The 12,881-nt window shown below is 38.4% G+C and overlaps 1 long non-coding RNA gene across 1 annotated transcript in view; it reads right to left on the bottom strand.

Moving 5' to 3' along the window:
- Positions 1-1,755: 1,755 nt before the first annotated feature.
- LOC310884276 overlaps positions 1,756-12,881 on the bottom strand; it is a 39,239-nt gene continuing 28,113 nt past the window's right edge. The window contains exon 3 of the long non-coding RNA XR_014574112.1: positions 1,756-1,782. This is a non-coding gene — a long non-coding RNA (uncharacterized lncRNA). The remainder of the gene's footprint in view (positions 1,783-12,881) is intronic.

Raw genomic sequence — 12,881 nt, 5'->3', positions numbered from 1 at the left:
ATGTTTGATTTTAACCTGAATTTAACCACTCTCTGTATTTTAAGCTATGTCAATCACATATTCATGCTTTGACTTCAGTAGGTGTTTGATTCTTGTCCCATCTGACCTGGATCATAAGGAGACACTTGGATGATGGCAGAGCTTTCAACAGTGCCCCAGTTGGACTTTCCTTATTGCCCCATGCTTATGGAGATCCTGGCCCAGCTTATTCCAAACCCGTTACAGCACTGGGGAAGTTTCAGGTTTTGAAGTTCCTGCCCGCACTCTCAAATGCATTTTACCTGAAGTTCTGCAGCATCAAGCTCTCCTTTGTGCAGCTCCTGCTCTTGCTGACATTACTGGGCAGGTTCTGTTGTCTCTTTTCCCACCACTCGCCTCATCAAGGATCTCTAATGTACCTGCTGGCAAAAGTGTGTTGTTTACACATATTATATATTTATAAAGATCATTTATATATATATATATAATGTTTATATATGTGAGTAAATTTCCTGTTTTCCCCGCTGAAATAAAATAAAAATGCATCAGTGTTATCTTTTATTTGAAAAAATAAATAAATAATGTAAATCAGAACTATCCTGGGGCTTTTTATTTGAGGCAAACAGGAAACTAATGACTTCTGAAGGCAATCTCAGATGCAAGAGGATTCTGCCTTCTGGCTCTGGAACATTTTCAGAGGCAAATACTGCAATTAGATTTGAAACTTATGGCAGTCTCCAGGTTCAGAACCCCTTAGGTTTTAGTTCTAGGCAGGCAAGGTGCCATAGTCAGTGCACTCAGCTCTCAGACTGGTCCAAAAGACTGAGCCACCAGCACTGCAGAGAAAATATTCTCTGAAGTCTTCATTGATTCACAAGATACGGTATCTTTAGACTGCAGGGAAATAATGGATTACAAAGGATGGAGAAATATCAGAGAAAAAAAAGGGATGGTTCTCCTTAGGGCACCCGCCTTTGCTGTCATCTGTCCTCCCCTTCAAGGAGAAGATAAGTAGAATGTAGCAGCAGCATTTAAAACGCTGCTATACTCAACTCTACTCTATTGCAGAAAAGTAATTAAAATCCTAGCTGCTGACTCTTTCCCCTGGGATCAAATTTTTACTGGAAATGAAAAGGAAAGGTGGTTGAACTGTGGAAACATTTACCAGCTGCAGGTATAATACTGTGTCTGTTGTCAGAGTGAACATTTCATTGGTTTATTTCTGGAGGATTATTTAGAGGGTTGTGGTCTTACGTCCAGGTCTCAAGAAAAAAAAAATATAGCCTATGAGGTGTGCCTTCTTTCTACAGAATAGTGATTTGTTATGTGTTTGTCTGAGTTAAATATAGCAGCCAGTCATTTTGCACAGTCCGATATTTTATCCTGCTAACTTTTAAAAAAGAAAAAGAAAAAAAAAAAACAGAAAAAAAAAAAAAAGAAATTTGTGTTTGGATAGATGAAAAAGTCAGCAGAAAAGCCACAGTTCTTAACGTTTGTTTCCCTGCAGGTTCAAGTGCTCGGTATTGTAAAATTCAACAATCAGTCAATATGGTCAGGCAGTTTCAGCACCACATTTTGATGCTCTCTGTTGACCGTTTTCTGGCCAGTGACAATTCCTCATCCCTATAAAACCTTGATGGGAGAAGAATAATTGTGTATCATTGAACACACCTTGATTTTATGGGAGGGAGGAGAGAAATGCAGATGGCCTTACTAATGTTTACCTGTCCTAACAGAAGGTCCTCTGTCCCGCTGCTCGTGCTGCTGCTTGAGGTCGTCAGCTATGCACATCCTGCAGATTTCCTGGGTCAGGATGAAAGGAATAATAGAAATGTTATACTGCACTGGTAATTGGGTAAGCTCTGAGGTTAAAGCAGCTTACCAAGTCATGTGGATGCTGCTTTCTTGTTTTTTTTTTATCAAAATTTGTGGAATTTTCTTAGATACCTTTTTTTTTCCTTCTTGAACGGATTCAGTTTTCTCTAGCCACAAGTAGTCTGTGCTGTTGCAGGAGGCTTCGGTTGTTCACTTCCCAAGCTTCGCTGGGAAATACCAGCTTAACAGCAGTATCTCTGAATGACATCCAGCAGAGATATTTATTTTTCCTCAACAAGATTTATTTGGCGCCCGTCCAGGGCTCGGCCTTTTCCCTGTACTCCCTTGGATTTTCCTGGAGTTGCCCACTTTTCCTGACTGCCTGCATTCATGGCTCTGACCCGAGCAGCCCGCAGCCAAGTACATCTCTCTGCACAGGGAGAGCTGCCTGCCATTCCTTTCATATCGGTTTGCTTTAGGAACTAGGTTCGTCGTGTCGTTTCATGCCCTCACTATGCGACACTTACTGCCATACTGAGGTTTCTTCTTAGATACACTTTCTGCATTATCTTCCCTTACATTCTCATTACGGTCCGTAATGGGATAAAAACACATATTGAAAAATCTTGTCTGCTTTGGGCATGAGACTATTTACTTAAGCTAGCTGACTTACATATTTTGGTTTAATAATTATGACTCTGCTCCCTTGTAACAATCTAGTGAACCCTACTATTTTCTCCCACTGAAGACCAAAAAAATATTTACACAGCATTGTGCTCCTCAGGCTAAACACTGATGTGATGCTCCACTAATCATGGGAATCAGTGCAAAGATAATCGATTAATTTTTATTTTTTTTTTCCAATGATATTTGAACCAAGCCTACATGGAGAAGACAATGAGCCTTTGTCTGTAGGTGGGAAGGAGAAGGGGAAAGAGATGCTTCCTGTCTTTAAGGTGAAGAAATGTACCTCGGCTCACTTTTGTTAGGAGGAAATGATACTGAATGGAGCAATAAGTGAATCTAAAATATTTTCCTGGATGTGAGTGGGAGCTAGCGATGCATCTGAAGTATCACTTGTGTCTATATAAAAATGGAATACCATCAAAAAACTTCTTGGCAGAACTGGTACCTACTGTGGCCAGCTGAAGGTGAATGTACTGTTCCCTCTGTTATTTGACTGGGCAATCATGTCCAACGGGAAGATGAATAACACCTAGGATAGGAGAGAAGCTGTGCTGAACCTGGGCGGCTATCCAGAAGCAGCTTCTCTGGAAGCAGATAAGCTTAGTGCAAACAGACAGACCTCACCGACATCCCCGCAGCCCTTGGGTTTGCTGGTAGCTTTGGAAATATTCTATTTTAATTTTTTTCCTAACAAATGAGAAAATGATTTGGTTCTCTTTGTCCAATTTGTCTGGAATAAGGAGGCTAAGAGTTCCATGGCAATGTCTCTTTTCCTCCTGGTTCCAGACAGATATGTCAAAGGAAAAGGAATATGGGGAAAAAAAAAAAAAAAAAAGAACTATCTGAACGTATCCTACTTGGTGTGATTTATACACCAAGGGACTATTTTCCTTTCCCTACTTAGGACAGATCAAGAAGGCCCACATTGTGGGCCTGCTGTTGTTTGTGCTGATGGTAATCTGGCTACCAAAGTCAAGTTAGAATGAGTAAGCTTTTCTATCTTTATCATTTATGATTTGAAGTTTCAGTGGATCTCTTGCTTAATCCAGGGGAAAGTACCATGAGTAGGAACATACTTTGGTTTGCAGTTTATTTTTCTCTGCTTTCCCTTCCCTAATTCAAACAAACCAACATTTTCTTTGATTGGTATTACTAAATTGAAGGATGGTATTTCTCTGGAGTCTCCCTGCTACTCCTGGTGGGTTGGATGTGGGTTGTTACAATAAACATAATGAGATGCTGGAAACGGCTGGAGTGATACCAAGTTGTGGGCTACTTATTTCTTAATCAAGCTTGTTAAATAAACAAAGCATCAAGGCTGAAAAGTGAAAATTTAATTATCTGTTCATTACTAAAGCTGCTATTGAATCATGAACTGTGAAAGCAGCAAAAAAAAAAAAAGTACAATATAATTTCAAAATGTGAAGTATTAGTTTTGGAAATAGAATCTACTGATGTGGCTTGAAGGTAGCAGTGTGTGAATCCAGAGATATCTTGGCGTAATGCTATTCTAGGGTCCAGATTTCAAAGTATAATTATGGACACTTTCCTCTTTCACTTGCTAACAATTTTCCATAGGTTTTGTCTTGTTCCGTTCAGGAAATGTCTGTGATGTTGAGGGCAATTCATGATTTGAATTTCACATGATGAACTGTAGCTCATAAGTTAATCAACTCGGAAGCTGATGTTAGTAGGCATGAACTGGTTATAGTAAAAGTATAGAAAAAAAAAATAGTAGAAGTATCTTCCAGAGATTTTTTTCTCCTCAAAAAAAAAAAAAAACTTTTACTGAGACTCTAAAGCTGATGAGATCATTGATCAATCATCTCTTAACAAGGGAATAAATATGCATTAAGCTGTTTGTGCTGATGGACTGCTCTACATGCTTGTCTGAAATAGTAATCTCTTATGAGCATGGTCATCTGCCACCAGGTACAAGAAATATGTTGCTTTACATTAAGAAATCTATTATTATGTGTTGGTTTCAGTGCTTTATTTATTAAATTAGATGATTTATCAATGCAACTTTTAGATGACAACGTTAATAAAACCTCTAGAGAAGACTGCAAAATTAATGCCAAGTAGCTCTGTTAGAGTGCCAAGTCCAGAGCTAAAGCAAGACGATTGTCAATTAAATATTTCACCATAATTTTTTCATTGCCTCTCAGTAACATGCAATTGCAAGAGGACATCTTTTCAACCCAACTTCTGTCCAGTCCATTAAAGGATTTGCCAGAAGCTCACTTCTCACGTGGGCAGGGAGGAAGCAAGAATCTTTGGATGCTTTTTCACTGATGCAGTCCTACCATTACACCTGACTCCTCCAGACACAGTCATGCTGAATAGAATCTCTTGGGATTTTTTAGTCATCTAGTTCCCTGATACTTGCTTATTGTTAAGCTAACTGGTTAACTGGTTGGAAGACCAGTTTCTGGGTCAAAGCTATTCACTTACTGGCTGTAAAATGCGATGTATGTAATTCAGATTGCTAAGGTATTGACTGGGTTAAACCTCCTCTAGCAGCTTAAGTGTCTGACATTCCTTTTGCTACAAAGCCATAATGATCAGAAATGTTCAAGTTTTTATTTTACTCCACAAAAATGAAGTGATTAGAGTGGGGAAGGTGCTTCACATTGAGGAGCTTTTTTCTCTTTCCTGGGGTAATCATTTACATTTATATATGTATATACATGCGCACACACACATAAACATATAAATATATATTGTTTTTGCCCAGCTCTTAAAAATGTTCTGCATCTACTGCATGAAGCCACATTTACCACTAGCTGGAGAGAAAACATATTAATATGAAATCAAATATTTGGCTTGTTGAATGCAAGATGTAATTACATTCACTTGAACACACTTACACCTGGGAAAGAAACCATACTTATGGGAAAAAAATAATTTTCAAAGGTGTTTTCATGTCTATCCTGGGAGAGAGAAAAAGTGGGGGTGACTTTGCTCTAAATATAATAATGTGCTTCTTTTAAAAAAATATATCTGAAATTTTTTATGCCACAGCTCAAATCCTATAATTACAAAGTAGCCTTTGCAAAGTTTTTTACCTAATTAGTACTTATTGGGTTCATGGAGCAACTTTTTCACTAAGGGCTTAAAAAAAAAGCTTTTTAGAGAAAACATCCAAAAATAGAGGACTAAAGATTTGGCTTCTCTCTGATCCCTGGCAGACCCCACCTCTTGACTTGTATTTGGTCATAAACAATTTTAACCACTTTCCAGACAAGTAAGATGAACCTTGCTGAGGACAGGGTGGTGGTTCTTTCCTGGGAGAGCCGTAGCTGTAAAATGAAGGATGCACAGACAAATGGGTTTGGAGTAGCAGCTGCTACAATGCACAGCCCACGAACTGAAGAGAACTGAGCAGTCAAGTGTGTGAAATAAGTCCCATCCTGAACAGTGTTGGTAAAAAACAGCCGTTTCTGATTTCTTGGGAGCCCAGTCTAAAAAGTACAGGCTTTAGTGTAAGCAGTCTGGTAGTGGTAGTTTGTTTAATATTGGTAGAGTCTCCCATTTTCCTAAAACTAAGCTCATGCTTGATTATATTGCTGGACCAAAGGAAGCCTGAGATAGGTGAGATAAAATAAGGTAATGAATGTAGACATTTACCTTTCCAGGTAGATTGTTTGCTCTATATTACTTTACCTTAGACTTTATACTTTCTGTTTGATTTCTGAATATAATAATCTTTAATATCAAACAGAAGCAGGAAAGGCTTTTATTTTCAAACATTTTCAGCCAAATTTTGGCAGCCTAAGAGCTACAACTGCATCCCTAATGTAACCTCATTCAAAGCAAAATAGATTTTAATCAGGTCTAAATTTGTCCCTAAAGATTCAGATAAGTTTCAAACAAGCCGTAGAGATGGTGTTACTCAATATTCTGCAAAATATAAAGTTTATTACATTTTTATTTATTTTATTTATTTTATTTTATTTTATTTTGTTTTGTTTTATTTTAGCTGGTTTTCATCTAGCCTAAATAAATGACTGGGCTACAAGAATTACCCTGCAATTGTTTGCATGTCCAGTAAGCCATGGTGGAAGCTCCAGGGCTGCAATAGAGAAGGATGCAGTGCCTGGAAGATGTCAGTGGTTGTTAACTTCTTTTGTTTGCTTTACAAGCAAACCCACTTAAAACAATTCCTAAAATTGGTTTCAACTGCCTCTCTGTTTGTACACATGTAATTTAAGTGTTGTTTTTTAAGACAGTATAGTATTGAGAAATAGAGCAAGACAAAAGTTAGTGTTCAGAAGTGTCATTAACACCACTGGTGGATGCCACTGATTTGCAATTAGACAACTCCTGTGGTTGAAACACTTGCTTGTCTAATCACAAGAGAGCCAAAGGAACCTCATCTCCATTGTTCAATTTCATTGAATCTTTGTATCTTCAGTACAAAAGCAGAGCCTTCCAGACTTCCCCTGGATGCATCCCTTCTCTGATCTGTGCCATTTCTGCAACACAAAGTAAAATTCAGCCTTATAGTAACATCCTGGATCTGTTTCTTTTGGGGTAGGCTGTTTTTCCTTCCCTGCAAGTTAAATGGGATGTTCAAAGCCTTGGAAGAAGGACTAAAATAATCAGCAATTTATTTGACAGCTGAGAGTATGCTTTTGTAGCTGTCAATCAACTTCTGGAAAGCCACAGACTGTAAGGCTGAGGTAATGTGCAAAATGAGACACATGTGTGCAAAAAACACTGTCCCTAAGTGTTTTCAAAGTGTCAGCATTGCCAAATACACTCAGTATTCAGTGTTCATAAATAAGCTTCAGTTCCTAACTTGTTTTAGGTTTCCTAGCAGCTTAAATAACTTCTGGACATTTAATAAATGACAATCACATAGACTTCTATATAGCCCTTTTATTAAGGGCTCTCAAAAACATTTGATGCGTGCTAATTATCTAAACATACAATCACCACTGAGGGAGAGGGATGAGTATCCCTGGGCAGGGATAGAGATAGCATCTTTATGGCTATTTTTATGGCTCTATCTTTATGACTTCAAAGCTAACTTTTTTCCAACATTTCAAGAGGATAAGGGAGATGAAACCTGGGTAAGGCAGGAAACTGTGGCAGCTGGTAGATTTATTTCTACTTAGTTTTGGTTTGTGGAAGCTGTTTTCAGAGGTAGTTCTGAATTTGGGGGTTAAAAAGGGAATATGCTATTTTTATGGACTCCAATCAAAACACTCTAAAGCTTGATGCTGTTGCAGAGAACTTTGCTTATTTTCAAATTAAACCTTCAGTGTTGATATTGAAGGGATATATTTCAACATATCTGAAAAAACTTGCATCCTCCTTCTCCCCCTGCCAATTGTTCCTTTCTCCAAATTGTAATATGGCAGGAAAAAAAAAAAAAAAAGAAATATTCTTTCTAAATCAGCATAAAAATGACAAGAAATTCTGAAACTTTCCAGGCTCCCCCAAAATCCCAATCAGCCTCAGCATGGTCCTGCTCTGGACCCCCACATCTCAGCTCTGCACGCTGCAGTAATGGAGTACTCAATGGGTAACTCATGCTCTGAGGATTTCTCTTTGCTCTACCAGTCTGTGCCATAGGATTGGGAGCCTGAAGCCCCCTGCCATATCCCCAGGGGGCTCCTGAGCTTGCTGGTTCACTCGGAGGTTGCACATTGCTGCATGGCCAAAAATCCCACCATGCCTGAAGCTCAACAACTGCAAGAGCTGAAGGCTTCTTTTCACACGAATAAAGCAACCCAAATGGGACTTAGAGGAGGAAGGCTTTAGCTCTTGATATGTCGTTCACCTGTAGGCGCTTGGTGCTAAAGGAAAACGTCTGTTTTTCTTATTTTCTCTATTTTTTTTTCCATTTGGCAGTTGAAGCGCTGAAGGTAGTTCCCTTCATTTGCCAGTGTTTGCTCAGGTCAGTCCCATCTTGCAGTTTCTATTCTTTGTTTTCTTTGCATCCCGTTGCTTTTGATATCAAGCCAAGTTCTTGGCTAAAGCAACGTCAGTCTATCCCCGTGGTCCCACCGAGCTGGCCCTACTGCATCCCTGTGCACAGCCCAGAGCCCCAGCCCTCAGTCTCGCAGTCTGCCCAGGTTTTATTTTAAAACAGAACTGTCTGAGACAGCATTGGAAAATACCAAAATCCCAAGGTGGACTTGTTTAAAAACCCTACAAAAATAATTGCAGCTTACTGAAAACACTAAAAGTGGTTTCAGAAGTTCATATGCATGTTTGAAGATTGGACAGTTTATAATCAAGCAAAGATTCAATGAAATTGTACCTCGGGCTAATATATTTTGTCAACCTTTTTATTTTTCAAACTATGTGTCTGTGGCGGTTTCCTGCTGTCCAAAATACCTTGCATCCTTCTTCATCACGGTGATGGTTACTGAAAGGCCCGTGGCACGGCGCTGCGGCCACCGTCGCAGCCAGCGAGGGAGCCTGACGTTTCAGTGAAGTTTTTCTCTGTGGCAACGCATTCCTCGTGATTTGCAGTTGTATTTATGACGTGTTGTAGAACATTTCCAGCTCAGACCCAGCCGGCACAGGAGGAACCCGCAGTTGTTGGGTTGGTATTTGGAGAGGGAATCTCCTCACCTGGACTTGAAGGCCACAGAATTTCACACACACAGGCCTGTAACGAGGCCAATAAGTCGTGTTTAGCTAACATCTATCTTCCAAGACAGAGCTTAAATTAGATCAGACGACTTCAAGAGAGGTAGAATGCACCAGTTCCTCAGGCTCTTCCTATAAAAAGTCACTCCTCCTTTTTCAAAAATGGATATCCTATTTTTATCTTCATTTTGGCTTTAGTTTGTTGTTTTTATGCTTTTCTCCGGTGGGTTGGAAAGTCTCTCTTGCCAGATATTGTGTTCCCTTTATGCATGGCTGCCACAAAAGTGTGCTTACCTGAATTGGTTTTGTTCTATTTAGTCTATGTAATGGTGATAAAAGAAATCTGATATTTAGTTCAGCAACCTGAATGCGCAGCAGCATCCCACAGTCATTTTTATAGTCTACATTGAAGTTACTGTGATTTAATCAAGTCTCGATCTTCTCTCTGGCTAACTACAGAAACTGAACACCTTACAGTTTTCACAGAGCAGCTTTTCTTTTCCAAGTCTCAAGTCTTCTTCTGCCTTTCTATAGCCCCTGTCTAAATTTTCAACATCTTTCTTTTTATAATTCCCTACATCACAGACCTGTGCTTTCAGATCATAAAATAATTTCAGTTAATTCATCCTACATGAATTTTAGTGATTCCTAGTTACAGTAACCATTATTGTGCCCTGCCCTCAAGGTGCATATTTTGAAAAAAATAAAAAATAAATAAATAAAAAATAAAAACTCTCTAAAAGAAAATAAAAAAAAAAATCCACCAAAATAAAAAACCTTTCAACACTTGCTAGTTCCACTCCCCCCAAATTTTCTGAGGCTTCAGTCATTCATTTTTAACATTTATTCATACATATACAAATCTTTCATTAAGAGTCTTTCATTACATTATGGTCTGGCTTTTTGCATATTTTCTCCCACCCCCCCCCCTTAATTTTTTCAGTAATAATGTGAAGGACATTATTATAACAAGATCATTTTATTCTCCAAAGCTCCATCTGTCTTCCTAGGTGCTCCTTTAAATTTTACTTCTTCCCTAACGATAAACGATTGCTCGTTTTACTTCCGTGGTGCTATTCTCGGGTATTGTATCTCTCTTAGGTAAGGTTTACTGGCTTTCTTCATTTCTGGCTCCCATATCACATATCTCCAGAAGGCCTGCAGCTATGTGACTACCTGCTCCTTCCCTTGGGTGCACTGTCTCTTTGCTGGCCATGTCTTCTGAAATCCTTCCAATAACGCCTGAAGTTCTGTGGGACTTTCACATGAAATTTTAGAAGGGGATTTTATTTTTTTTTAACATATAACACAAGTTTTCTCTATATATATATATACACATATATATAAAGCTTTTTTATATGTGTCTTAATTTGAGATGTGTGCAGACCCATGAAAAATCTCCATACTGTTCAATTTAAGATTTCTAGCACTGATAACAATTGCATGCCAAAATTCTTTGCTTGCTTTTTGCCTTTTACTTATTTACCTTCTCTGACTTTTACTTCCATGCTCCCATTAAGATTGAAAAGTATATTGAGTCCAAATCCACTCCAGAACATAAACTTGAGTCTGAGTAACCTTCACATCTGCCAAATACCTCACCTCTCACTCACTTTAAGTCAACGTACAGAGAAAACTCTAAATATATCTGATCATCCCATCTATTTACCTTAAATAAGAGCTATTTGGATGATGCATGCAAGCAAAAAGGTACTCATGTCCTGGAGTAACTTAGCAGAAGAATACAAAACACAAATTAGATCAGGAGGTTTGTGCCTATCATCAGAATGTATGTTATTACGTGCGCTACCTAAGCCACAATCTCTTTTGCAGCATTCAAAACCTGTTACTGATGAAGGTGCTTTTCAGTATGAGGAAAGACTTAACTGGGCCACGAAGTTACAGGACTACATATAGTCCAAAATTTTGACTGTATAATCTATATGGCATAGTAATTTACCGGCACAAGGTGGATCATGTTCTGGATACCAGTAAGGTGGAGAGCAGAGACAAAGATTTTATGGGCTGAATGAGTCCAATAGCTTTTGCAGTATTGGTATAAAATGCAAATTATTTTCTACAGTGATACACGTATGAGATAGACACTGACAGATACGAGAGGACTTTGGGTGATATCCATCAAAGTCATGAGAATGCCATTCATAAATCTCACTGAAATTTCCTCGAGGGCTCTTGGCTGTTGTTTTCTTGGCCTGATGCTCTGCAGTTTACCACTGTTGGCATTTATGCTGTGTATGTAATTTTGAGCTGGATAGTCTTGAAACCATTTAACTTGTGGAAGTAAATTGCTTGGAGCACTATGAAAATATCATTGAGACTGTGTGGTTTTTAAACTCTTTTTCACAGTACTGTGTTACTGAATTATTTCCAGCTGCTTCTAGACGCTCTTTGTTGCCTTGCAATAGTAAATCTGCATATCCCACATCATTCAGGTGATGTTTATGTGTTTGGAGAAAATAAAAATCTTCTCAAAGTTCTGCTATGAAGCATTGTCAGTAGTATTGCCTGACACATTTATGTTTCTGTGTTTGGAAATGTATTTACATTTTGACACACCTGTGGTTTGTTTCGGAAATGCTAAACATTAAAACCCAGGTATATCCTTTTTCCATTTTATCTCCAACAAATGTAGATTAACATTTGGCTCTAATGATACTTCCATATAACACAGAGAGTTCTGGTAAAACTTACCATGAAGCAAGCAGCTCAATTGAAGGTGCCAATCCAAATTCTAGAGTTCTCAGAGTCATTAATAGTAGAGAATGATAGACAAAACTGGTGTTGCTACAGCATCTTTAGGAAGCTGTAACCCCAAACAACGGGGACATTAATTTTGTCTGTTGTGTGTAGCCACGCTTTAGCTCCTGACAAAACTTTGAGTCTGTTGGCAGAGGAGACTGTCATATACAGGGCCATGGAGAAGAACAGAACTGTTACCTTTGCTGTCAAAGATCTGGTAATAGCTGAAGAAATCCAACCTTGACTTGGCTTCTGTGAGCCAAAGCATAGACAGGACTTAGGTTCTGCTTCACAGTATTTTGAGCTTTTACAGACTTTGTCTGTTTTGAAGTATTTTAATGATAACCTAAAAATAAAAACATGATGAGCTAAAGGTGTGAAATAAGCAGGGCTAACTCATTTTACTGGATAAGCTCTAACTCTTTAAAACCATTGAAAACTTCTACATGTGAAAATAGTTCCAGAAAACTCATGTTGGTAAAAGTCTAATGAGAATTCACCAGACCTCCTTTACTGTTGCTGTATTACTTCCAAAAATAGGTTGTTTTTAACTTTTATGAGAAACTCGTTCTAGCTGAATAAAAATAAAATGCCAATGATAATAGAAAAAGAACTGTTAATTGATTTTAAATACTGGTGGTCTTAAATGGTGCCAAAATTAATGACAATGATAATATGTTTATGTAGCCCTTTTTTTATCCCATAGCCCCTTACAAAATGACTTACAAATTATTTAAAGAGAAGAGCAGCCAAACGTTGGGTAAAATATGGCAGTTGTATTACAGCACACGGCAATGCAATACAGCATCTCAGGATGGTTTTCCAATTGAAACTGCAGGAGGAATATCGGGAGAATATATTACTGGACCTGGAATTTGTCCAGATTCCTGGGATTTACACACTTTTACAATGCTTTCTGGGAGATCTTTAAACATCATAAATGCTCAGGATAACCATCTACAGTGCCTGTCTAGTGCTCTTGCTATGTTCCAAATAGAGTGTCAAAAATAGCATACCCAGGATGATACTTT

The sequence above is a fragment of the Anser anser genome, assembly GCF_964211835.1.
Source record: "Anser anser genome assembly, chromosome: 19".
In the NCBI taxonomy this organism is placed as follows: Eukaryota; Metazoa; Chordata; class Aves; order Anseriformes; family Anatidae; genus Anser; species Anser anser.
Note: the sequence above shows the minus strand (reverse complement) of the source record. Positions and strands in the feature narration are given on the sequence as shown.